Raw genomic sequence first — 25,197 nt, forward strand, 5'->3', positions numbered from 1 at the left:
ATCCAAGGACTCGTTCCTGTCCTCCTTGAATCTGAGATAGCACTCCTCCAATTCCCACATTACTTGCATCTGTATCTAAGATAAACTCTCCATCTGGCAGTGGATACCCTAAAATTGGTGCTATGATTAAATGCTTTTTTAAGGTCTCAAAGGCATTTTGGCAGTCTGTATCCCAGCGGTAGTCTCTTGCATCCTCTGTAAGTCGCGTTAATGGCTTAGCGATATCTGCACACTTCTTAATAAACCTCCGGTGGTAAGTACATAGTCCAAGAAAACTTCTCACCAGATGTTTGTCCGTTGGTACTGGCCACTCCTTAATGATCGATTTTTCCCTTATCTACTGCCACTCCTTCTTTACTGACTATATGACCCAGATAATTGACTTTACCTTGAAATAGCTGGCACTTCTTGGGGTTTAACATCAATTGGGCAGCTTTAAGTCGATTAAAAACGTTTTCTAAATTCTTCAGATGATCTTCAAATGTCTCCCTCAAGACGATTATGTCATCTAGATAAACCAGGCATGTTTTCCAAGATAACACTCTCAACACATTTTCCATAAGCCTCCCAAATGTCGCAGGAGCATTACAGAGTCCAAATGGCATAACGTTGAATTGCCACAATCCAGATCCTGTGGTGAAGGCTGTCTTCTCTTTATCTGCTGGGTCCATTTCTACCTGCCAGTATCCAGACTTCAAATCGAAAGTAGAAAACAATTTACTTCCAGCCAATGTGTCCAATGTGTCGTCGATCCGAGGCAGAGGATAACTATCTTTCTTGGTAACGTTGTTCAGCAAACGGTAATTCATACAGAACCTCGTCGTTCCGTCTTTCTACTTAATCAGGACCACCGGAGAGACCCATGGGCTTGTAGAAGGTTCTATCACCCTGTCTTTCTTCACTTCCTGAACAATCGTTTCAGCTTCCTCTCTTTTCGCCTGTGGTAATCGTCGAGCTGTTTGACGAATTGGCTTAGCATTACCAGTATCAATTTTATGCTTAACAACGTTTGTTCTTCCCGTCTTTCCTCCTTTCGGTACAAAAATATCACGATACTGCCGAAGAAATTCCCTTAATTTCATTTTCTCCATCTGATTTAGAGACTGTCCCGCAACTTCAACCATTTGGTCGAATTGGTCGTTGGAATTATCGGATGTTGTCGCCTGACGGATTATGGATGTCACAGGTATACAAGTTCCTACTTTTGTCTCTTTCTTGATGGTCACTGGGTAGTAATGGACATTGATAAGTCTCACAGGAATTTCTTTAGCCTAAGTCACCAATTCCTTTCCAATTATGATTTCACGGCCAACCTCGTCGTCATGGTTCCAAGGCTCCATCGTAACAGGTGTGCCTTCGTCCACAATTCCCTGTAGCCGCGCTACTATGATCGTTTCACTTCTCGCAGGCACGACTGTATCTTCTTTAATGGCTGCTTGCACAGTGTTGTCATCATGTGGATGAAGAAATACCTCCTTATTGCCAACTTTGATTACATTATTCTTAAAATCCAATTGGAATCCATGCATATTCATTAAGTCCATTCCTAATATAACATCCTCTTCGATGTCAGCAACTATAACAGTATGGACGAACTTTTTTGCTCCAATTCCTAATTGTACCTGGATTTCTCCATGAATTTTGGCATTTTCACCTGTAGCGGTCCGAAGTCGCAACCTCGTTGGTAACAGTTTCTTACGGCTGTTTATAACTGTTGGACGTATAATGGTTCTGGTTGCTCCGGTATCCACCAACAACGTATGCTTTTTACCATTTATTTCTCCATCTACATATACACTATCTTCACGACATTTCAAAGAAGCTATTAGTATGATAGAGTCTTTGGAAAAGTTGCGGGTCAAAGCTGCCCCCCTAAGGCCGACTCGTTCTAGTTTTCCTGATGGTGAGTTTCTTGATTTTATGGTCTTCGTTTTCTTGTATGTCATACTTTTCATCATATTAACGAGGTGGTCAAGTTTATCTTCATCTCCCTCCTCTTTTACAGTCCTAACTTTACTGTACCCCCCAGAGGACTGCGTAGTTGACTCGTATTCGAGGACGGCGGGTAAGACATCAACCAGCGTCTTGTGACGAGCTAATCGCAGTGTTCTCTGCATGTCATGATCACGAAGACCATCAATAAATGTTTGAACGGCCAATTTTTCCATCATGTCTTCGGGAGCTGTTGGATAAGCATATCGTACTAATCTGGCAATATCTACCTCATATTCTTGAAGAGCCTTATCTTTCTTCTGTCTTCGATTTTTAAATTGCGACTGATATACATGCTCCAAATGTTCGTGGCCATATCGCATATTTAACCTCTTCTTCAGTTGTTCGAAATCATCCGTCTCCTCTACGGCTATGGTCTGAAGCACATCAGGTATCTCCTCGAAGAGCGATAGTCAGGTTTACAGCCTTTTCTTTTTTAGACCATCCATTCGCTCTTGCAGCTGATTAGAACTGTTTCATGTAGTTGTTCCATGACGATTTTCGGTCGAAAGATGGGACTTTCACATGAACAGATCCTTCAAATACTTCCTTCAAATTTTGGCCGTATTTCCAACTTACATTTCGTCTCGTCTTCTTTTGTCTCTACTGTAATCGGATTGTTTCCTCTCTCTGCTGTACCTGTTTCCTCCATTTTCCTTTCCATATCTTTCATCTTTTCTTCGAAGGCTAACATATCGGCAGCAACTTAGTTTTTTAACGAAGACATTCTATCGTCGAGGGCAGACATCTCCGAAGTGACTTTAGACATTTCCAAAGAGATGTTAGCAGAAACTTTGCTTTCTACAGAAGAAATCTCGTTAGAAACTTTGTCTTCTAAAGAAGCGATGTCGCCGGAAACTTTGTAGTCTAATGATGCGATGTCACCAGAAACTTTGGCCACATTACCAGAAACTTTGGCCACATCACCAGAAACTTTGGCCACATCACCAGAAACTTTGGCTACATCAGAAGAAACTTTCGAAATATCGTCAGAAACTTTGTTGTCTAATTTCGAAATCGACGAGATGACACCATCTTCAAATATATAAATTTCTGGGTCTAAACCCTCTTCCTCCAAAGCGTTCTTCAGTCGTTGGACTAACTCAGCCTTTTTTCCGGTAGAAGCTAATTCTCTCTCCTCGAGATGTCTTCTTAAATTCGTAACTATGAGCTCTAAAATCGTAGTCATTTTCACTATTTATTTACTATTCCACTTTTCTGACACCACTGTAGTATTTTTATTAAATCTAATTTATTGTCTTTATTTATTATAAAAGGTTCTACATTTATAACACTTACAAGTTTATTAAAGTCTTTATTTGTACAATATAACTAATTTATATTTCACACTAATAATTATATAATTTATTTACATTTATTACAATACGCGTTACAATTCGAAACTCGGCGCGATATTATTTTTTAGACTGCTTTCAACAATTAAAATCCCGCTATATATATATCAAAACAGCCATTAGCCTAGAATCCCTCGAAGCAGGCGGATGTTGACCTGAATTGTCTCGAATCTTCTTTTATCTTCGGTCGCCATCGAATTTATCCGACCCTTGTTCTGGAGAGTTCCAATCGCAGGTATAAGAGGGGACCCGTTTGAATATTACCTGCTAAAAAATACTTGTTAGAAAAAGATATTTATAGTTAAATATGAATCATAATTTTATCGTAACAGTACCCATTCCAGATTTTTGAAACTCTATACCAGCTTGTAAAGGTGTAAGTGATTGGTGCCATATGTTTTTTAAGTCACTGGTTGTCTGTAAAAAGTTGTTGCCACTGGTTACAACTTTACTGTATTTGTTTATAAAATAAGGTATTAGAGTCGTGACATCATTATGCCAACTGTAAAAATTTTAAATTAAATGTAAGCTGCCTCACTCAAGTAACTTAATTACTGATAGCTTCATTTTCAAAATGTTCAAATTCATATTTGCAAAACTCGTTATGTTCTAATGATTCAAATCCCCGAGTGAATAGACAAAAATTTATATAGTCCGTTTAATTATGCTCTCGCTGTTCTTCAGCTTAAAGCAGCCAAAAAAATGAAATTTGGAGAATATTTTCGAGTGCATACGTACAATAAAACCATCTCTTATTTACTTGTTTGTTTTTTTGTTAGTTCGTTTAACATTTTTCAATAGTGTTTATATCGGAAGAAGTGAAAAACCTTGAACGAGAAAGATAAAAGACAAAAGTAACAAAACAAGGTAAGACAAAATCTTCTAGTGCGCTATCCAATCGATACTTGTATTTTAAAAGTGAATTTATTGGTTTAAACTTTAAATATTATTTAATAAAATGTTAAATTTTGCACATTATTTTTATGGTTAATGAAACTTCTTTTTTAAGCTCGTATTTTAGTACTTGTTTAGTTAATCGATTTTATCCTCTATGGCCTCTGTTGTTTCCATTTTGTATGTTGTTCTGTATGCCCTATGTTTTTCCAAATCGTAAGATGTTCAGTTCTTGTCTAACGTTTTTATGTCTTTATCAAGTCCTGCAACGCCTTTTACACTTCTGAGAAATCTAATTTCGGTAGCTTGGAATCTAGAGGTATCTCTGCATCATTACCCCCAGCTTTCAAATCCATATAAAATAGTAGGTGTTGCCATTGTTTTATCATTGTATTGTTTTTTCTTTTTCTTCAATATGATGTAAATTGGCACCAACGTAAATTCAAAATGGGAACAGGCCTCAGAAATTAAAGCGATAATTGAACGAGCTAGAACAGTATTCAACAACATGAAAAAGCTCCTAATAAGCAAGGATTTGTCTCTTCTGCGCATTCGAAATATGGGTGTACCGTTTATCCTGGACCAAACAAGTCACCAAAATAAAGATAATACACAGAATTGGAAAAGAGAAAGAAATCGTGAGCATAGTTAAACAAAGAAAGCTTGAATATCTAGACGATATATTGAGACATGATACCTACGGTCTACTTCAATTGACTCTCCGGGGAAAAACCGACAGCATTCGAGGGCCAGACAGGAGAAGACGCTCCAAAGAAGACACACTAGATGTAAGTTTGTAGATAACTACTGTTAGCTCACTTGCTGAATTTTGGATGGGACCAATGGAAAAACCAATATCATTGATTTGTGTACTTTATATTCAATATGCATTTCTAGGTTAAATTCTTTACATTTTTTAAATTTGTTTTATAAAGAAAACATTGTCATTCATAAATATACCGAAAACCATGTTCTTCTTCCTTATAATGAGTTTTGTAATAATATTTAATATGTTGTTATTAATAGTTTTCGTAATTGATAGGTCGTCTTAATTAAACAGTCATAATATAACTTATGCCGTTTTCCGCGTTTCAAGTATTTTAGAATTCACTAACATTGATTTATTCGACATAGCATTCTTAAGTGTAGCAACAAATCTCCATAACTACGAAGTTTCATTTGGTTTGCTCCCGCTACTTTTCCATGTTTCGATGTGGTTGCCTCCAATAAGCAATTTCATTATTATATGGTCAATTATATATACAGTTTTTTGTTCTAAGTACTCTTCTATACAGCTGCTAGAGTTATACCACAGTTTCTTATAGTGTTGCGTCACTTGTTGTTCGTTCATGATTTATAAGTGGGAGGTATCTTTTTCTGTTCTATTTATTTTTCTTATTTTTAAGCAAAAGTTTGACGTCCATGTAAATTATTTTCAATTTGGCCAATAAACTTTTTCCATGAATGATGATATATTGGCCTTTAAATCCATATTGCTTCGTTCCGAGCTGCCGTGTAATAACCAGTATGGTGTATGCGGCTGTAATTTCTAAATAATAAAAAAAATAATATATATTGTTATAGAGAAATACTTACAATCAATTAAACTTCAATTTAACTAAACCAGCATTCATGAAAAAGTATTAACTTTAATTATGATAAACCCCGTTATTTAAAAAAATTAATTTATTATTTCACCCAAACCATAAAATCCACGACGTTTCATTTAAATTTATTTACGTACGAATATTTTATAAATTATCAGTAAGAATATAAATAATATAAAATAATAAGTCATAGATACACTTATTTTTGCAATTGATGAGGTATTTTGCCGAAGGTTATTAGAGATACCATATACCTACAAACAGTTTTCAAACTTATTTAAGGTTTTTTACCATTTTTCAAAAATATTTCGTCAAAGCCAAGTGGTTTTTAAGAGACTTGGAAATGCCAAAGATCACATTCTTCCTACATAATTTCTCCACAAAGAATATAGACAAAGGAGAAAAGTGCACAACGTAGTCCTTTAAAAAAACGACTATGAGGAACTCTACAGCCAACAATTATTGAATGTGTACACGGTGACGCAGGTCAATTCGGCGTTGCCAAATACTCTTGGTCGCTGCTATAAAACCTTTCAGCATAAAATACAGTTACTGGAGTATGCTAAATCTTAATTTTAATACTTATACAATTAGTAATCAATTTATAAAGTAAAGTGGTAATTGAATTTTGTTTTAAATTGGTTTGTTGTTTTATATTAAATATAAAATAAATAGCTTTAAAGTGCTTTTGTTCTATGGAATTGACAAATACCACGACAGAACCAGGAATAGTGAAGAAACGTAAATACTCGTTAGATTTATTTAAGACAAATCTATAATATCTGCAATTTTCAATATAAGGCAGCTAGTCGAAAAATATAGCGATTAAAGATCAAAGGTTCCTACTATTTTGAGGTGAGTACTTCTAAACCTTTGATGGTGGACACTAAAAAGTTATTCATTGCAATGATAAAACAAAACGCAAAAACACAACACCTTTTTTTTATTTCATACATCTTCAACTTTTTCCTTTACATAAAGAATTTTGCTTGTTCATTCCCGGGTTGTTGCCTCTATGGAAGATTGTCACTCGAACGCTTGCGAGGTCGACCGATACTTCTACCACGTGCTGATTTGTCCCGTGTTATTTTAACGACTCTGTCGTTAAAATTTGTACAAATGGTAGGACCATATAAGGAAACATTTTGTTAGTGTCGTTTCTAATGTTCTACTTGCCTAACCTCCTATTGGGCCAAAGTGGAGACCTTCCAATAATAATGCTTATGAGAATTATTGGAATTGAAAAAAAAAATGTAAAACTAAGAAGAAAGCCTAGGTGTGCATGCAGGCATGATAGGACAGAGGGAGATATGTCTGTGAAATCGATTACGAATGATAAGACTAAAGATAAATATTTACTATCTTTAATGGTAATTAACCATAATTATCGTTGAAAATACGTTTATTTGGACCTTTCCGACAGTTCCGAAATCATTTTTAATACAATACAAATTAAACAAATTACTATATTTTGTTACTTGGTAATAAAAACAATTCTTTTAATTGGAATAATTGTTTTATTTTTATGTTTTGTTTTATTATTCGTTAGAAGAATTATATATTTTATTATTAATTTTAATTTAAAGAATTTTTGTATTATCAAGCACCAAAACTAAATAATTTATTTTGTATTTTGAGAACCATTTCCGAAGTGAAAATCGAACCGTTAAAATAAACGTACAAATAGGTTAATGAAGATAGTAAATAATATTACAATGATACAGAAAAATACCTTCAGAGCAATATGAAGATAGATACTTATGGATAAAAATGTAATTAGGAATAATAATTATGTTTATATGGGATTAAGCCACAATTCATTTACATATAATATATATTAATTATAATATATTAATAAAAATTAAATTTATAAATATGGATGCTTATGGATAAATGTAATTAAGAATAAATATTATGTTTATATGGGATTAAGCCACAATTGATTGTAATTAAAAATTAAATTTTAACTGCTCTTTGATCTTTCGATTTTTACTCAGGAAATCGTTTTCAAAAAAGATTATTTTAAAAATTTTGCGAAAAAATACAGCCAAAAAGTTGTTAAGCAAGTTATATGTGTAACAGTTTCAGAATTTTTGCACTTAGGAATGTTTATCTCACATACGGATGTAGGAGAAGACAGATGTGGGACACAATATATGCAAAAGACAAAAGTTTTTAAAAAACAAATCTTTTTTTATTATACTTTATCATTTTTTCTGAAAAAATTTTTAAACGTTATAACTTTCGAATTGTTTGCTTCATTTGTCTCTGACTTACGAACTATCTAAAAATACAAATCTCAATGTCCATAGCTGATGCTATTTTGGCAGAGTAATATTCATAATTCGTAATAATTTTTGTTTGAAAATGCCAACATAAATTTGGGTATTAACGTATTTGTATAAGGCAATTGATACACTTTACAGTGTAAACAACTGTAAGCTTCAGTTGTTTAAACGTACAGTACATTCAACCAACTTACACCTCTAAACGAATAATGGAATTCGCAGAAAACCTTCCGTTGTTGTAAAGGGCACGGTAAACTGCACTGAAGTTCTTCATAATCTTTTTAATTACTTACTTTTGTTTAGATTATTTTTGCCTATATCATCAGTTAAAGTTAATTTGTATAAAATGAGGAGCAAAAATTCAAATGGAATTTTGAAAATTATTGTTTATTGGGGTAATAATGAATGTATAAATATAATGGTTAACCTGCTGTACAATTATTTTGTAAATAACATTATAATAGTGTACTTACTGATTATTTAAATTTATAAATTATCATCATTGTCACTAAATTCACTACCCCTATCATTATGTAAATCTATAATCACTGGATTAATTTCACTAATGTTATTTTCCCGGATCCAATACTATTCTATTAATTTTTTACATTTATTTACAGTTTTGGTCCATATTTCCGGAGTTGCAGTTTTAAGAGCTGCTTGTCACATTTCTCTAACTGCATGGTTACTGTATCCACTGCATCTAACATGATTATCATAATACGTTTTACATATACCCCAGATGTGTTCGATGGGATTAAAATCGCAGTGATACGGCTGTAACCGTAGTACTTAATATCCATAACTTAATACAATTTGGTCAACTATATAAACTGTTGGTTTTTCATTACGTATGGAAATCCAGTAACTTTAATTTGAAGGCGTATTCCGGAAAATTGATGTTATTTTTAACTAAGCAATTTTTTTATGCTCGGTACGTTCCACGACTGTTTTGGTTGTTTCTCCAAAATCTTCAAATGGTAAGGTGCATTATCTAAAATCATAACTGATGGTTCACTTAGACTAGGTAACAGTTTCTCCTCAAGCCATTTAACAAACATATCTGCATTCATGTTTTCATGGTAATTAGAAAATTTTGATTTTGAAGAAAAAATCAAATCTGCGTTTTCTACAGCCTTCTTTCCCTAATGCATGAAGAATGATGTGTCTTTTGCCTTCGCTATTGTTTGTTTTATTGATTCTATGCTGTCGTATTGCCAAAGTCTTTTAATTCTACCCTTTGCAAATATCCATGTCTCATCTAAGTATACAAATATTGCATTTTCATAGTTCTTCTTCTTAGGGTACCTGTCCGTTCCGAACGTTGGCGATCATTCTGGCTCTGATGACTTTGTTGGTTGATATACGAAATAGCTGTGTTGAGGTCTTTCTATACCATGCTCTCAGGTTAGCAAGCCAGGATATTCTTCTTCGTCCTGGGAACTTTTCAGAGTTAAGTCTAGTATATTCTCTCAAAAATTTAATTCTTTTGTGAACCACACTACTCCTTTCGCATAAAAGTAACCTATTTATATTTTTTTTTTATTTAAATCCTAAATCTCTCAACACTTTCCAAAGGCGAGTCCTCTTAATTTCAGAAACTTGTCTTTCTCTTATTTTGGCCAGTAAAGTATCTAAACTGACACGTTGATTGTTTTCACGCATTCGATACAATTATTGCGAATTTCAAATTTTTCTCCATCAGGTAAGTCAATGCTCCTAGAATGTTTATGAGTTGTTTTCTTGTCTTCGTGATACTCAGTCACAGTAAGATCTTCTTGAGAATCTCTGACAGTCATCATCACAGTTTTTAGCTTACTTTCCTTATCCCGAGTGCGTCACAAACGCGTTGATTTATACATAATAATGACTTTAAAGGTCCACCATTGTCTCTTTTCATGGTAAAGTATTTATGCACATTTGCAATTAATTCATCAATATCCAACTTACGTCTAGGCATGATGGTCACTTGAAACTACACATTTGAATTACAATATACTGAGTTTAGATCAATATGACATAAACTTTCTAACTGTTGTGCTTGAGAGGTAAAATATAATATAACCGCTTACAAAGATCCTTGTACATTAAGCAAATTAGCCTAATGGTCATTAGGAATGTCAATTGTAATTTAATTATGTTTGATAAAAAGTTGAGAAATGATTGGAAACCGTACATAAACAAATTAAAAAAATTAAAATTAAAATTAAAATATAAAAAAAACAAATACAATTAATTTAATTTTTAGTACAAGTATTTTCATTTAAATATAAAAAGGTTAGTATATTTATAATAAGATGGCCTGGATCAGGAATACAAAAAACAACACATGGATACATATACTATTTAGGTGGAACCGACCCAGAACATCAATATGGAACTGCTATATTAGTGTCGAACAAAATTGCTTAATCAGTCATAGACTTCATCCCTCTAAATGATAGAGTAGCAATGTTGAAATTACAAACAACTCACAGAAAACTAAATATTATTCAGGTCTATGCTCCAACAAGTGACAAGTCAGACGAAGAAATCGAAAAATTTTATAACAACATAGATGAAATAATGAGACTGACAAAAAGAGGTGAGATAACGATGATCATGGGTGACTTTAACGCTAAAATTGGTCGTGGTGCTGAAGGAGACCACATAGGAGCATACGGTCTAGGTACCAGAAATAATAGAGGAGATAGACTTGTACAATTCTGCGTAGAAAACAATCTGTTAATTGCCAATACCTTCTTCAAACAACATCCTAGAAGGCTATACACATGGAAATCACCTGCAGACAGAAAAGACAGAATTGTTAGAAATCAAATTGACTTCATTTTGCTCAATAACACCTTTAAGAAGTACATACAATCTACGAAAACATACCCTGGCGCTGATATACATAGCGATCACAATCCAGTTATAATGGATTTTAGATTAAAAAGATTTCTCAAAGTCAAAAAGAAAACAGTGACAAGAAAAATAGACATCTCACAACTGAAGAACCCTGAACAGAAAAAAGAAATAAGTATCAAGCTTGAGGAAGAAATAAAAACGATCGAAAACTTGGTACAGACAGACATTGAAGTAACATGGACTGCTCTAAAAACAAAAATAACAAAGATACAAGAAGAAGACATCGGGTTCATAAAACACAACAAAAAACAAGAATGGATAACGCAAGAGATCATGGACCTCATGGACGTAAGACGAAAACATAAAACAAGCCCAATAGAATACAACCGAATCAACAAAATCATTAGAAAAAAGTGCAGGGAGGCGAAAGAAAACTGGATGTCAACAAAATGCCTAAAAATCGAACAACTTCAGGAAAAATACGACACCTTTAATATTCATAAAAAAGTAAAAGAAATGACAGGTAGACACAAAAAGAGACAAGCAACAATATTAAAAAATGATAATAACGAAATAATTATGGGTACAGAAGACAAACTAGAGAGATGGAAAGAATACATACAAACTCTTTTTGACGACGATAGACCTTGTTCTCCACCATCCACAGATAATCGAATAAATGAAAAAGGCCCAGAAATAACCAAAGAAGAAGTGATTCATGCAGTCAAATCTCAGAAAGATGGAAAAGCCACCAGTCCAGACAATATCAATGTCGAAATACTTAAACTAATTGCAGATAACGAAAGTAAAAGCCTAGATTTAATAACAGCACTATTCAATAAGATATATGACACAGGTAAAATACCAACAGACTGGCTAAAATCAACATTCGTAGCATTATCAAAAAAATCGAATTCCTCACAATGCGATGATTATCGAATATTAAGCTTGATGCCTCATGTCCTTAAAACTTTTCTCAGAATTATCCACACACGAATTTACAAGAAGTGCGAGTTCCAGATGAGTGACACTCAATTCGGATTTCGAAACGGATTGGGAACACGAGAGGCTCTTTTTGCTTTAAATGTGTTAACGCAATGATGCAGAGACATGAATGTAGATGTATATGCATGTTTTATTGACTATCGAAAAGCATTTGACTGCGTTAACCATCAAAAGATGATCGAAATTCTGAGAACAACTGGAGTTGACGAACAAGACTTGCGAATTATCTCAGAACTATACTGGCACCAAACGGCAATAATTGAAATAGAGCACACAACATCCGAAGACATACAAATCCGACGAGGAGTGAGACAGGGTTGCGTCTTATCACCGCTACTCTTTAATTTGTATTCGGAGTCTATATTCAGAGAAGCGGAATCAGCATAGACAACATCAGATATGCTGATGATACCGTCTTAATAGCAAGCAACGCACAAGAACTACAAAATATAATAAATGCGGTAGTTCACCACAGCGAAATGTTCGGTTTACATCTAAACGTTTCCAAAACTAAAACTTTAGTATTTTCAAAGACACCAATAAACGTACAGGTGTATGCCAAGGGTCAAATAATAGAACAGGTAAATTCCATAAAATATTTGGGAACAAATATCAATAGTCAGTGAAATCCAAAAAAAGAAATCCTATCAAGAATCGAATAAGCAAGGAAAACATTCATGAGCATTAAAACATTTTTTACAAGATCAGACCTTAGTCTACAGCTTAGAATCCGAATAATCAGATGTTACGTTTTTTCTGTCTTACTGTATGGCTGTGAAAGTTGGACAATGGACTCTGAAATAGAAAAACGAATAGATACCTTTGAGATGTATATATACAGACGAATGTTGAGGATTCCATGGGTACGAAGAGTTACTAATGTTGAGGTACTTCGTCGCATGTGTAAACAAAAAGAATTACTAAGAATAATCAAAGAGAGGAAAATGCAATACTTGGGTCATGTGCTGAGAGGCGAAAGATATGAATTACTTCAAGTTATACTGGAAGGAAAAGTACAGGGCAAAAGATCAGTAGGAAGACGCCAGAACTCGTGGCTGAAAGACCTGAGGAGATGGTTCGACCGCTCATCCGCAGAGATCTTTCGCGCAGCAGTTTCCAAAACTACAATTGCCATTTGGATCGCCAACCTTCGAAAGGAGACGGCGCAATGAGAAGAAGAGTATATTTACCAAAACCGTAACTTTAACCCGTAATCGCAGACGTCATTGACATATAAAAGTGATATTTTAGTACTTTTATATCTACTTTAATCCTTAGCTATACTACAGCTATAGATATACTATAATCCTTAGCGCGGTGGTATTTGTTTCAGAAAAAAAATATTTAAGCAGGTGAAAGAAATTTACGTTAAATAACATTATGCAAGAATACTATTAAAAAAATGTAACAAAATATGCAAAACTATGAACAACGGGTTAATGTTGTACCCCTGGTCCTTGTAGATGAAATAGGCATTGTTTAAGCAATGCCTGGTCAAGTTTAGTATATTCTGTGGTATTGGATATTTTCTACGTATAATCTCTAATGATTCTTCTACTGGGCCATTGACGAATAATGAGATTACATCAAAGCTCACTAATAAGTCTTCAGTTCAAGAATAACGTCCTTTATACTGTCGATAAAGTGGCTTGCGTTCTTGACGTAAGAATTCGCTTCCTCCGCATTGTAGCTGGTCAGCCAGAAACTTTGCCAGTGATTGTAACGGTGATCCGATAGAGCTGACTATTGGTCGTAATGGTAGCTCTGCCTTATGTACTTTGGGTAAACCGTAAAGTTTTGGATATCTTGACTACTTTTCTCGTGGAATGAGCTGGAACTGTTGTTCTTTCTTGATGTTTGACGCTTGTATTTTGGCTTTCGTTGTTTTTTCCAGATACGTTGTTGGGTCCGTTGCGATTTTTTGATATGCATTATCGTTTAGAATGTTGATTATTTTTGTGTCGTAGTCTTCAATTTTCATTATGACAGTAGCGTTGCCCTTGTCAGCTGGAAGTACGATAATGTCTGTGTTTTTTTTGTATATTCTGCAAGGCTTTCTTTTTTCCGTAAGTTAAATTTTTTTTTGGAGGTTTGGCTGTTCTTAATATTTGTGATACCTTCTTAACATTTGTCGAATAATCTCGGCTGTTTCTGATGGTAGTTTAGTGATAGTCGTTTCCACTTCGCAAATGATATTTTCGACGGGAATTCGTCTAGGTGCAATAGAAAAATTAAACCCTTTGGAAAGGACACTATTTGTAGCTTCATCCAAAGTAAGATTTGAGAAATTGTAGACTAAATTACTGGATTCTGTTGTTGGTAGTTCCTTATTCTTTGGTCGTTGTTGTAGTATCAATTTCTCAAACTTTTTGATTTGTTTTTTCTTGGTGAAATTAGCATTTGTCTCCGATCGAAAGTTTGTGAGTTTGTCAAAGATGTTCCACAGAGTCGGATGTACTTTGTTACTTAGTGTGAGATAAAGCTTTAGCAACTCTGAATTTAATTTATCGATGTCTCGTCTGGAGTCTTGAATCGCTTCTCTGGTAAGTGCTAGACTCGCCCTTTTTAAAATATTCTTAGTTTTGTAATTGTTTTTATAGAAACTTAACTTCATACGAGAGGGTATTATGGTTTCATCGCGGCAGTGTTCTAAAAAAGTAAGGTTACAAAGTAACTTACCTCGCTTTGACCATAGTTTTTCATATCGTCTAAGGTCTCGTAAAATTTCTTCCACGTAGAGGTTAATTATATTGGATTTGAAATTTCCGCGGGAGCTATATGTGGTTTCAGTTGTTTTACGGGTTTGACTCCGCGTTAAGTAGTTTTTGTTTCCACGTATTTGGGAGTCTTTGGGCATCATCTCTGGTATTTAAATTTTTTGTCTCTTTGTTTTTGAACAGACTCCGCGTTAAGTAGTTTTGGTTTCCACGTATTTGGGAGTCTTTGGGCATCATCTCTGGTATTTAAATTTTTTGGATGTTTCTCGATCTCTATGGCTTTCCTGATTATACGTTTAGCTTTATTTTCGATGTTGGCTAGCATTGTTGTTCCATTCAAGTTTATTTTGTGTCCTGTGTTTATGGCATGCAGTGTTAGGGATAAAGTATTCTCTTTTCTTTCGATGGCGTTTCGATGTTCTTCGCGTCTAACTTGTATCCTTCGATTTGTCTGTCCGATGTATGATTTATCTCAGTCCTCACACGGAATTCTATATACACCTTGATTTTCCAATGTTACATTTGTTTTTGCCGATGGTAATATGGTTACGATTTTTCTGTCGGTGTTAAAAATAGTCTCTATTTTGTTTTTTCTTAGCACTCTGCTGATTTTGTCGGACGGCCCGTCTGACATGCATCACATTCAGAACAGGGTATGTAATAGATATAAGTTATATTGGTCAGACGGGCCGTTCCCTTAAAGGACGCCTTACTTCACATCGTAGTGACATTAAACTTTCTAAACATACCTGTGCCCTTGCACAACATGCAATCAACACCAAACATACTGTGAATTTTGATGATGTTAGAATTCTCTGTAGAGAACGTAACCTTAATAAGTGACAGTTTATGGAGATGTGTCATATTTTGAAACAACCTAATGCATTAAATAAGAGAACTGATATCAGCAATTTAAGCCAAATTTACCATGCACTAATAATACAAAATTTATTCTTCCGTATTCTACTTTTAATTATTGGTTTCTTCTTCAGTTTCTTTTATTATATCATAACCTTTATGTTGGCATCGACAAAACTTTTCCTTCAATCTCACCAGCTGATTGTCAGTTCTGACATTCGAGCTTTCAACTACTTCATTTTGCATGATATGGTCATAACAGTCAAGAACCCTAGCCGTGCGGTTGTTAATATAACATTTCCAAATTGCCAAGTACATCTTTTGATAGATTTTATAATCAATCAATGTTGTCAAAAGTTAAATTAAAAAATTAATATAAAATTACGTAAATTGGGAATCTTTCGGCGTTCTGTGTTTCTGTGTTTTTTTTGCTGATGTATTTATTAGATTAATTTTTGATGTTTGCCTTTTTGATGTTTCTTCACATTAATACCATTTTAACGCTACAGATCGTTTAAAGGTAAGATCATTTACTTAATTGTTTCTCATATTGATGTATCGCTAATAACACTCCTTTAGATGAACTGATGATGCTCAATAAACAGTGGGCGAAACGTCTTCATTAAATAGATAAAGTAGCACAACTCTTGTCTTTTTTATCTCCAAATTGACCGAAAACATCCCATTCACTTTCGAGTGCACTTTATATATATATATATATATATATATATATATATATATATATATATATATATATATATATATATATATATACATATATATATATATATATATAATATATATATATATATATATTTAATATATATATATATATATATATATATATATATATATATATATAAGAATAAGAAAAAAGAAGTACTTGTGACTCGTTTGGAACAAATATATAACTGTTTTGGATGGGTTAGAGTCAATAAAAGGGCTATTGGTTAACTATTTTTTTAATCTCGAGCTTTCAATTGTGTTTACAATTATTATCAAGAGCTAAAAAAGACAATACAAGGTTGAACTAAAAAGAAAAAACAATTTTTGTTAACTTACCAAATAAAAATTAGTTTAGTAAGTAAAAATTACTGCTAATACATCTTCAAAATATTTAATATAAAAATGTTTTAATCTAATAAATGTTTCTCCGAAAATTTTTATAATTTTGAAAACATTTTTTTTAATACAAAAATAATTGAATTTATAAATAAGTTAAAATAGCAACCAATTACAAATAAGCCTCAATGTCATAAATGCCAACATAAAATTTTTATTTTTGATAATTATATTGCCAAAAGTAAAATTTCGTTTAAACATTCTTTTTTGTTTAGTAACAAAAAGAAGAAGATTTATTCACCGTTGACAGATGTCTGAAAAAATGTAACAGATATATGGAGAATTAAATATGACATTTTACAAGTTTTATATATAAATCATAAAGAAAGAATATAATTATAAATTTTACTTAGATTTTGAATTTCTGATCTTTTGTTTAAATTATTATCACTTTTGCTAATACAAACCATTTCCAAAAAAGTCCTTTTAAATTTATTGCTTTCACTACATAAAATTTTATTATAAAAATTTTGTTTTTCAAAAAACCAAAACTACTTAACGCGGAGTCAAACCCGGAAAACAACTGAAACCACATATAGCTCCCGCGGAAATTTCAAATCCAATATATATATATATATATATATATATATATATATATATATATATATATATATATATATATATATATATATCCTCCTAAGGCAGCTAAAACTGTTTGAAGATGGCGCCTTGTAAGTAGTTTTTTTTCGAATACCTCCAGAACCGATTATTTATCCTTCACAAATAGTATCACAAATGCTTGTGGGTGGACGCCTATGACCGGTACTAGAAATTAGCAATTAACGGAATCGATTCAACTCTGGTGGATATAATAATCTTACCAGTTTTCATTTTTCTAAATAGAAGCTTTCTGGAGGTATTTAAAAAAACTAATTGCAAGCAGCATCTTCAAAAGAGTTTCTGGACACCCTGTATATATATATCTTATATATATATATATATATATATATATATATATATATATATATATATATATATATATATATATATATATATATATATATATATATATATATATCTATATATATATATATATATATATATATATATATATCTTATATATATATATATATATATATATATATATATATATATATATATATATATATCTTATATATATATATATATATGTAAACAGGGTGCGTCAGATAAACGGCCAATTAAAAATATCTCGAGAACCAAAAGTAACGGAATCATGAAAATTGGACTGTAGGAGTTTTGAAGAGTGACCTATTTAATGAAAATATTTTTATCTATTTGCTGCTTCCGGTTATACCGGAAGTTGCTTATAACTTATAAACTTATAGTTATATGCTTATAGCTTATAACTATAAAAACAACTGTTGTGTGTATTATTTTGTGTTGTAATTTTGTTGTAATATCATCTAGATGTCTGCAAGTCGCTTTATGTGTTTTAGGTGTTCAAATATTGTTGTTAGGCTTGTTAGAATGATAAAACAAGCGAACGGGAAAATTCTGTATTCTTTAGGGGCTATGATGTGTTGGTTACGGAAATAATTACATAAAAGTGTAATATTCAGAAAATCTAAATCAGATTACAGTTCTCAAAACATAATGTGTAAAAACGGTATGATGTATTATACCCTATCTTGCTATGGGTAAAATGACACAAGCCACAGTTGAAAATTACATAAAATATTATTTACGGTTCTGTCATATCCTGATGATCTGTCAGTTAACCCAACTTGTGTTTTTCTTTGTTTGTGTTTAAAAAAATTGATTTTGGTAAATTTGTTCTTCCTTTTATGAGATTTGGTGGACGGAATGGTGTAATTGGGGCTATTGATTGCATACATATTGCAATTATAGGACCTTCTGCTGATGATCGGATCCGACCTGACCTGGCATACTTAAACAGAAAAAAACTTTACATATGCAAGCAATATGTGATGCCAATTCTATATTTTTAAATTGTAATGCTTGCTTCCCAGATTCCACACATGATAAAATGATTTGCGAGTTATGTGTAGTGAAGTGACTGTTGAATATCAATTTGTGGCATATGAACTTAATAATGCAATAATTTGGATATTCAGGTTATCCATTACAACCATAGCTATTGACTCCTATTTCAAATGCTGGAGAAAATACCCCAGAAGGAAGATTCAACCATGCTCATATTACAATCAGTAATGTGATTGAGAAAGCTTTTAAAATTCTGAAATCCTGCTTCGTTGTTTGCACATGTACAGGGTTTTACATTACAGCCCTGTTAAAGCTGCAAACATTGTATATTCATGTGTTGCATTGAACAACATTGTTACGAAAGAATATCTTTCTCCTTTAGATAATGAAGAACTTCCTAAAGTTCCAATAGAAATGATTCCAAATGAGATAGATCAAAACAATGGTTAGATGTTAGAAGTGTAGAGAATACGACGAAATGTTTTTACTGCAAACTTTGTATTGTGAAAAAAAACTTTTTGTTACACAAACATAATAGTGATAATTTCATATCGGTCATCAGCAATCGGTCGGTAGAAAATAAAACTCGATTTGTGTTATGACTTAATATTTCGTCACGATTTTGTGATTTCTTCAGGAGAAAACTGTAATTTTATTAGAATAATTATTGGATGAAAACAAAGTGAATATTTCAATACTTACAACTAAAAGGGTAAACATTTAAATTTTGCTAACATATCTAAATGACATTTGTTTGATTTTAATTTATTTAGGATTTATGGTAACGGAACAATTTTTAGTGAATAAGTTAAAGTAAACAATTATTATGACAGTATTATCGATATTGTATGGTGGGAAAGATGCAATTAATATTAGATGAATGAGAAAGAATCAGGAATATGTTAAATTGAAATGTAATTGTAGTCAGTTATTGTAATACTGATATTGAGAAATGGACTAAAATTGTAGGTAGAGTTATTAAAAGATTATTAAGTGAATATTGTTTTTTAAAGGTTAAGATCTATCATATCATATATTATTTACTATGTTGGAGTAGATATTACTCAAATGTTTGGTGTCAGTCTTATAATTGATAAATTCTGACATGACCGAGCAGAGTTGCAAAATCACAGATATACATACAGATTTGTCTATTGAAGTGAGGCATAGAAATTTATATGTTATATATTTGAAATAGAACAGACTGGAGTCAAATACAGGAAATATATATAACTGAAATAAATAAACTTTTAAAATAAAAAATAAAGATTAAATGTGATATTTAGTTGATTGCAAAGTTAAATGAAAAGTTGAAGGAAAACTATTTTTAAAATAAAAACAGTAAAATAAAACATAAGGTTAATAGATGAATAATCAAAAGAAATTAAAATAAAATAATTATTTAAGGAAAAATAACAAATATGTGACGTTTATAACGTTACAATATATATATATATATATATATATATATATATATATATATATCATATGATCCTTTCTTAAGTTAATACGCTCCTTTTCTAACTTGGCTGCACCGTACTGAAGACGACCAATAGTCAGAAATACGTATATACGGTTGCCTTCCATCTATATACCATTTTTGATTTTCTGTTTTGCGAGACATGCCATTACTTTTTACTTATATATCATATATATATATATATATATATATATATATATATATATATACATATATATATATATATATATATATATATATATATATATATATATATATATATATATTTTCTGGGTTTGGCTCCGCGTTGAATAATTTTGGAATAATAATATATATATATATATATTTTCTGGGTTTGGCTCCGCGTTGAATAATTTTGGTTTTGAGAAAAACCATTATTTTGACGTTTCGGAAAGTTGTAAACTGACACTCCTGGTCGATGTGTTTACTTGTATATGTAGCGCGCGTCCTGATCGAGGCGTGTTTCTCTCGAACGATCAAGGCGAAGCTCCTTGCACCTGTCCAACAGGTAAGTAGGAGGGGTCCTACTAAGAGTCTGATGTATTTTTGACCTTTTCTTTAATACCGTTTTTCATTTTGTTGGAAGCCTTTGAGCATCACATCATATCTTTTGTTTAGACAATTGGGATTTTTTTCTATTTCTATTGATTCTCTGATTTCGCGTTTTCTTCTAATTTCAATGTTAGCTAGCACCCTAGTTTGGTTCAAGTTTATTGTATGTTCTGTGTTTGAGACATTCTGTCCCTTGTGCAAGGGATGACGTTTTTTTCTCTCCTTTCGATGGTTTTATCGTCTAACATTGATTCTTCGGTTGGTCTGTCCGATGTACGATTTGTCACAGTCCCCATATGAAATCTCTTGTGAAATACTCGTTGATTTTCTATCCAAATTTTTGTTTTGGTGGATGGTAAAATAGTTGAGATTTTTCTGTCGATATTAAATATCGTTTCTATTTTGTGTTTTCTTAGTACTTTCCCTATTTTCTCTGTTTTACCCTTTATATATGGTAGAATGGCTTGTGCAATTGGTTTTGCGTCTTCTATTGGTCCTTAATTTTTCTTGAGCATTATCAGCCTTTTCAATGGTATATGTTGAGAAGTGTTTTTTTTTTCTTAGTGCTGTTTTCACATGTATGTATTTCTTTATTTTTATTTTCATGTCATTAGGGTTTTAATCACTGAATATAATTGTGTAGGAAGGTATCTTTTGCTTAGAAGCGCATCGACCAGATGACCATGGAGAGTCAGTTTACTTCAAGCACTAGCAAGAACCCTTACTACCTGACTTAACAATGGCAAGTGCGACGTTGCCGAAATGTCGTGTAGTATATAGCTATTAAGGCGGGGTCCCACCAGTCGCGCTGCGCTGCGCCGCGCTGTTTGTTTTGGTTCATTTGTGCGCGGAGCGAGCTTGAGCGACTAGTGGGAACGACAAGTAGCGCTGCGCCGTGCAAGTTCAAACAAGAACGAACATTATCCGTTGGTTGTCGGTAAAGTAGTGTAGATCAAAGAAAAGTGCGCGTTTAGTTGAAACGGTGTTTGTGATTGAAGACCATTTTTACAGATTATTGTGTTTCTGTACTATCTTCGCGATGAGTTTTGAGTGGAATCATGAAGAAGTTGAAAAACTTATTTAGGCATACAGAGACAAACCGAAATTGTGGAATCCGTAAAGCAATAATTATCATATAAAAAGTAAGAAATATGATGCATGGGTATTTATTGCAGACAATATCGGTTGTTTCGTCGCTGAAGCTAAAACAAAGATGACGTCTTTGTTGTCTTCATATAGAAGAGAAAAGGTGAAAATGAAAAGTCAATGGGAACAGGCAAAGCTAATTTTACATTTTAATGTCAGTAGACATTGATAAATGCTTTGTTTCATCTCTTTCTTATTACTGGTTCAATCATTGTTAACAGGTACTCGAAATCGTGTAACGACATACGACAAAAATTTTGAAACTGTCCTGCAACTAAATCACTTAAAAGATTATTTCTATTATAAACTTGTCTACTTTTAAATACTGGTGTAACCCAATAACGACGTTTCCTCCGGGTCTTTCGTTTTTCTTGTAAAAAATGGTTAATTACTATAACAGCAGCACTTGCTATTGCTAATTTTGTTTCCATCGTGCGCGCGTAAATAAAAACTGGAACTTATTTGCTCCTCTAGAATCACATGCGCAAAGTTGCGCCGCTCTGTATAGTTCTGCTCCGCGCTGCTCGAAGCAGAGCGGCGCAGCGCAGAATAGCGCGACTGGTGGGACCCCGCCTTTACATTCAATTTTAGATATCATTGCCTAATCATTTAGTTTTTGGACTTTGTTTTTAGAACATTGTTTAAAATATTTTTCTCCTCAATTATATGTGCTAATTTTACCTTTTTCATTTCTAACTTTAAGGTATATTTACTTGTACTAGTTACTTGTATTTTTAATCCAGCTTCTAACGGTTCCTTGTTTACTTCAGATAATAGTCTTTTTTTGTAGCAGTTTTTTGTGGATATTATAAGAATTAGGTTCAAAGGTTAATGCAATTTACTAGGTGATAAACTAAAATTCTTTTCCCGAAAAATAAATTAAAAATATTTATATAAATCAAAAATATTAGAAATATTTTATTTAAAATAAGAAATATGATGAGATATTATGACTAATGAGAAGATCATACAATTGGAATCAATTTTTTTATAAAATTTTAGTTTATAAGATAATAAATTTCAAATAAAAAATACAAAATAAAAGATCAATCTAATAATCAATTTTTTTTTCAAATTTTATATAAAGAATACAAAAAAATGCATAATAAAAAAAATTATTTGTATTAATTTTATTTTATTTATGAGTATACACTATGAATTTTTTATTAAACTTTGTGAAGTTCACTTATGTATGCAAGTTCATTATAGATAGCTTTATCGGAGCAGTATCAATTTCGGTTACAAATACAAATACAGATACTATTATATAATTACTAGGTGCACTATAATTGATATTATATTTTAGATGTGTATAAACATTTATATATATTTACTCTTTTTTTTTTGTTGCAGGTAAGTTTTATATTTTTAAAATGTAAAACTCTAATTGGATATTGAATAAAGTAAGTTTACATATCGCATGAAGTATATTTTTTAATTGTATAAAATTATGGTATATAGTATTTTTAAGGTATTTTTATTCTTGGTTCTTGGTTTATTCTCCGTTATAGCCATAAAATATCATAATTGTAATAAATTTGTACTTTCTACTAACTTTTATAGTTGCAGTAACCTTTTTTTACACACTCATTCGGGAAATAAAGCTATTGGCCATTCCTAGTGCAAGCAATTTTCGATATCAGGTAAAAGCATCTTTCAAAGTGTTTTGCGCAGCTTGAATTCAGAATTACCTTAATTTCTCAATTGACAGTTTCCTGTTGTTTTATTAGACTGAGGTCATGAGAAGAGACGCGCCGAGAGGTAATGGTCGGCTACTTTGTCCTGCAAAAGATAAAATATACTCTACTATATACTCGTGTGTATAGTATATCACCTTGGATGTTACACTTCATTGGAAAATAGTAAGATATTTCATATATATATTTAACAGATATCCTTCTTCTTCTTATGGTGCTCTATCCAATTAGTGGATGTTGCGACAATTCTGGGATACTCCTCTCGGTTGTAATTTCGAAATATATGACACAGATAAGCAGTTTTTCTTCTTTTTATTATTGACAGCAATTCTCGTTCTCTGCGTATGTCCACGTAATATAATTGCAATGAACTACTGTTTGAAGCGTCATGTGGCAATGAAGTATTATATTTTACCTAATATCTAGTATTTGAAGTATGTTGGCGAAACTTTTAAGCATTTTCTGACTATCATATCAAACTAATGACTTGATTTAAATTATTTTAACTGAAATTTTTATTTAACCTTAGCTCAGGTCGTAAGATGCTTTCCAAGATTATTGATAGGGCGTAGTTTGGTCTCAGTCTGTATATTCTAGAACTGGAGTTGATCTTCAAGCCATCCATTCACCACCATTTACAAACACTGAATTATTTATCAAAGACTTTCTGTTCGAATGCACTACTTAAAGAGCTTATCTTAATGCGTAACACATATTCTGTAACATATTTATGCTGTGTTACTTTTAGATATTTTAGCACGCCAACCCTATTCCACAATTAAAGGTTAAAATACGTTTATTGACGTTTCAATTTCCACTTCGGAAATCATTCTCAAAATACAAACATTAGTTTGTATTATGCTCTAATTATGCTAAATGAGACCAATTGTGTCGCGAATTCCTCGGCAGAATGTAGTAGGATCTGGTTACCCATATTGAAAGAGGAAGTTATTAAAAGGAAAATACCAGTATTGGTAAGTCAGTAACATATAGAGAATACATCATTTATGTTTTTTAAATAACAAACATATAAAATCGGAGTTTGGTATTTATTGAAGGTAAACTAAATGCACGATCAAATACTTACCATGTCGGGATAGTATTATGAGGTTTTTTTCCTGGTTTTTCCCTCATAATTTACTATGGAATCACTAACAGGAGAATTTTACTGTCATCATGGCATGTATTTGTCTTTTTAAAGACGAATTACATGTTATGATCTTTTCTGACGGATATTCTCGAGTTAAAGTTGATTTCATGTAATCGAATGAACTATCTTATAAGTAAAGTCGTCCCAGGAACGCAACTCAACAATATTGGCAATATCATTTTAAAGTCGTCTACTTTAAAATGTATAAGGTATGTCTGAATTGTCAATATAGATGAGTCAGATAAAATTAAATTATTAGAAGAATTTTTCTTTTTTGTATTTTGAGAACGATTTCCGAAGTGGAAATTGAAACGTCAATAAACGTATTTTAACCTTTAATTGTGGCTTATTCCCATTTAAATATAAATTAATTTAAAATGCCACAAGAAAATAGCTTCAGAACAATATTAACCCTATTCCATTAGACATATGCCACTGATAGTATAATTTATTAAGCCTTCTCTGGAAGAAAAATTAAAAGTAATGTAAATTTTTCCTATTTTTTTTTTCTTAAAGAGTTTTTAGTATTCACATATATTTTAATAGTCGTCTCGGTACAAT

The 25,197-nt window shown here is 32.2% G+C and overlaps 1 protein-coding gene across 6 annotated transcripts in view; it reads left to right on the forward strand.

Annotated features, from left to right (window-relative positions):
* The window catches only part of DIP2 (disco-interacting protein 2), a 1,036,664-nt gene that overhangs the window by 405,876 nt on the left and 605,591 nt on the right, over positions 1–25,197 (forward strand). The window lies entirely within an intron of this gene.

Source organism: Diabrotica undecimpunctata, chromosome 8 (genome assembly GCF_040954645.1).
Source record: "Diabrotica undecimpunctata isolate CICGRU chromosome 8, icDiaUnde3, whole genome shotgun sequence".
In the NCBI taxonomy this organism is placed as follows: Eukaryota; Metazoa; Arthropoda; class Insecta; order Coleoptera; family Chrysomelidae; genus Diabrotica; species Diabrotica undecimpunctata.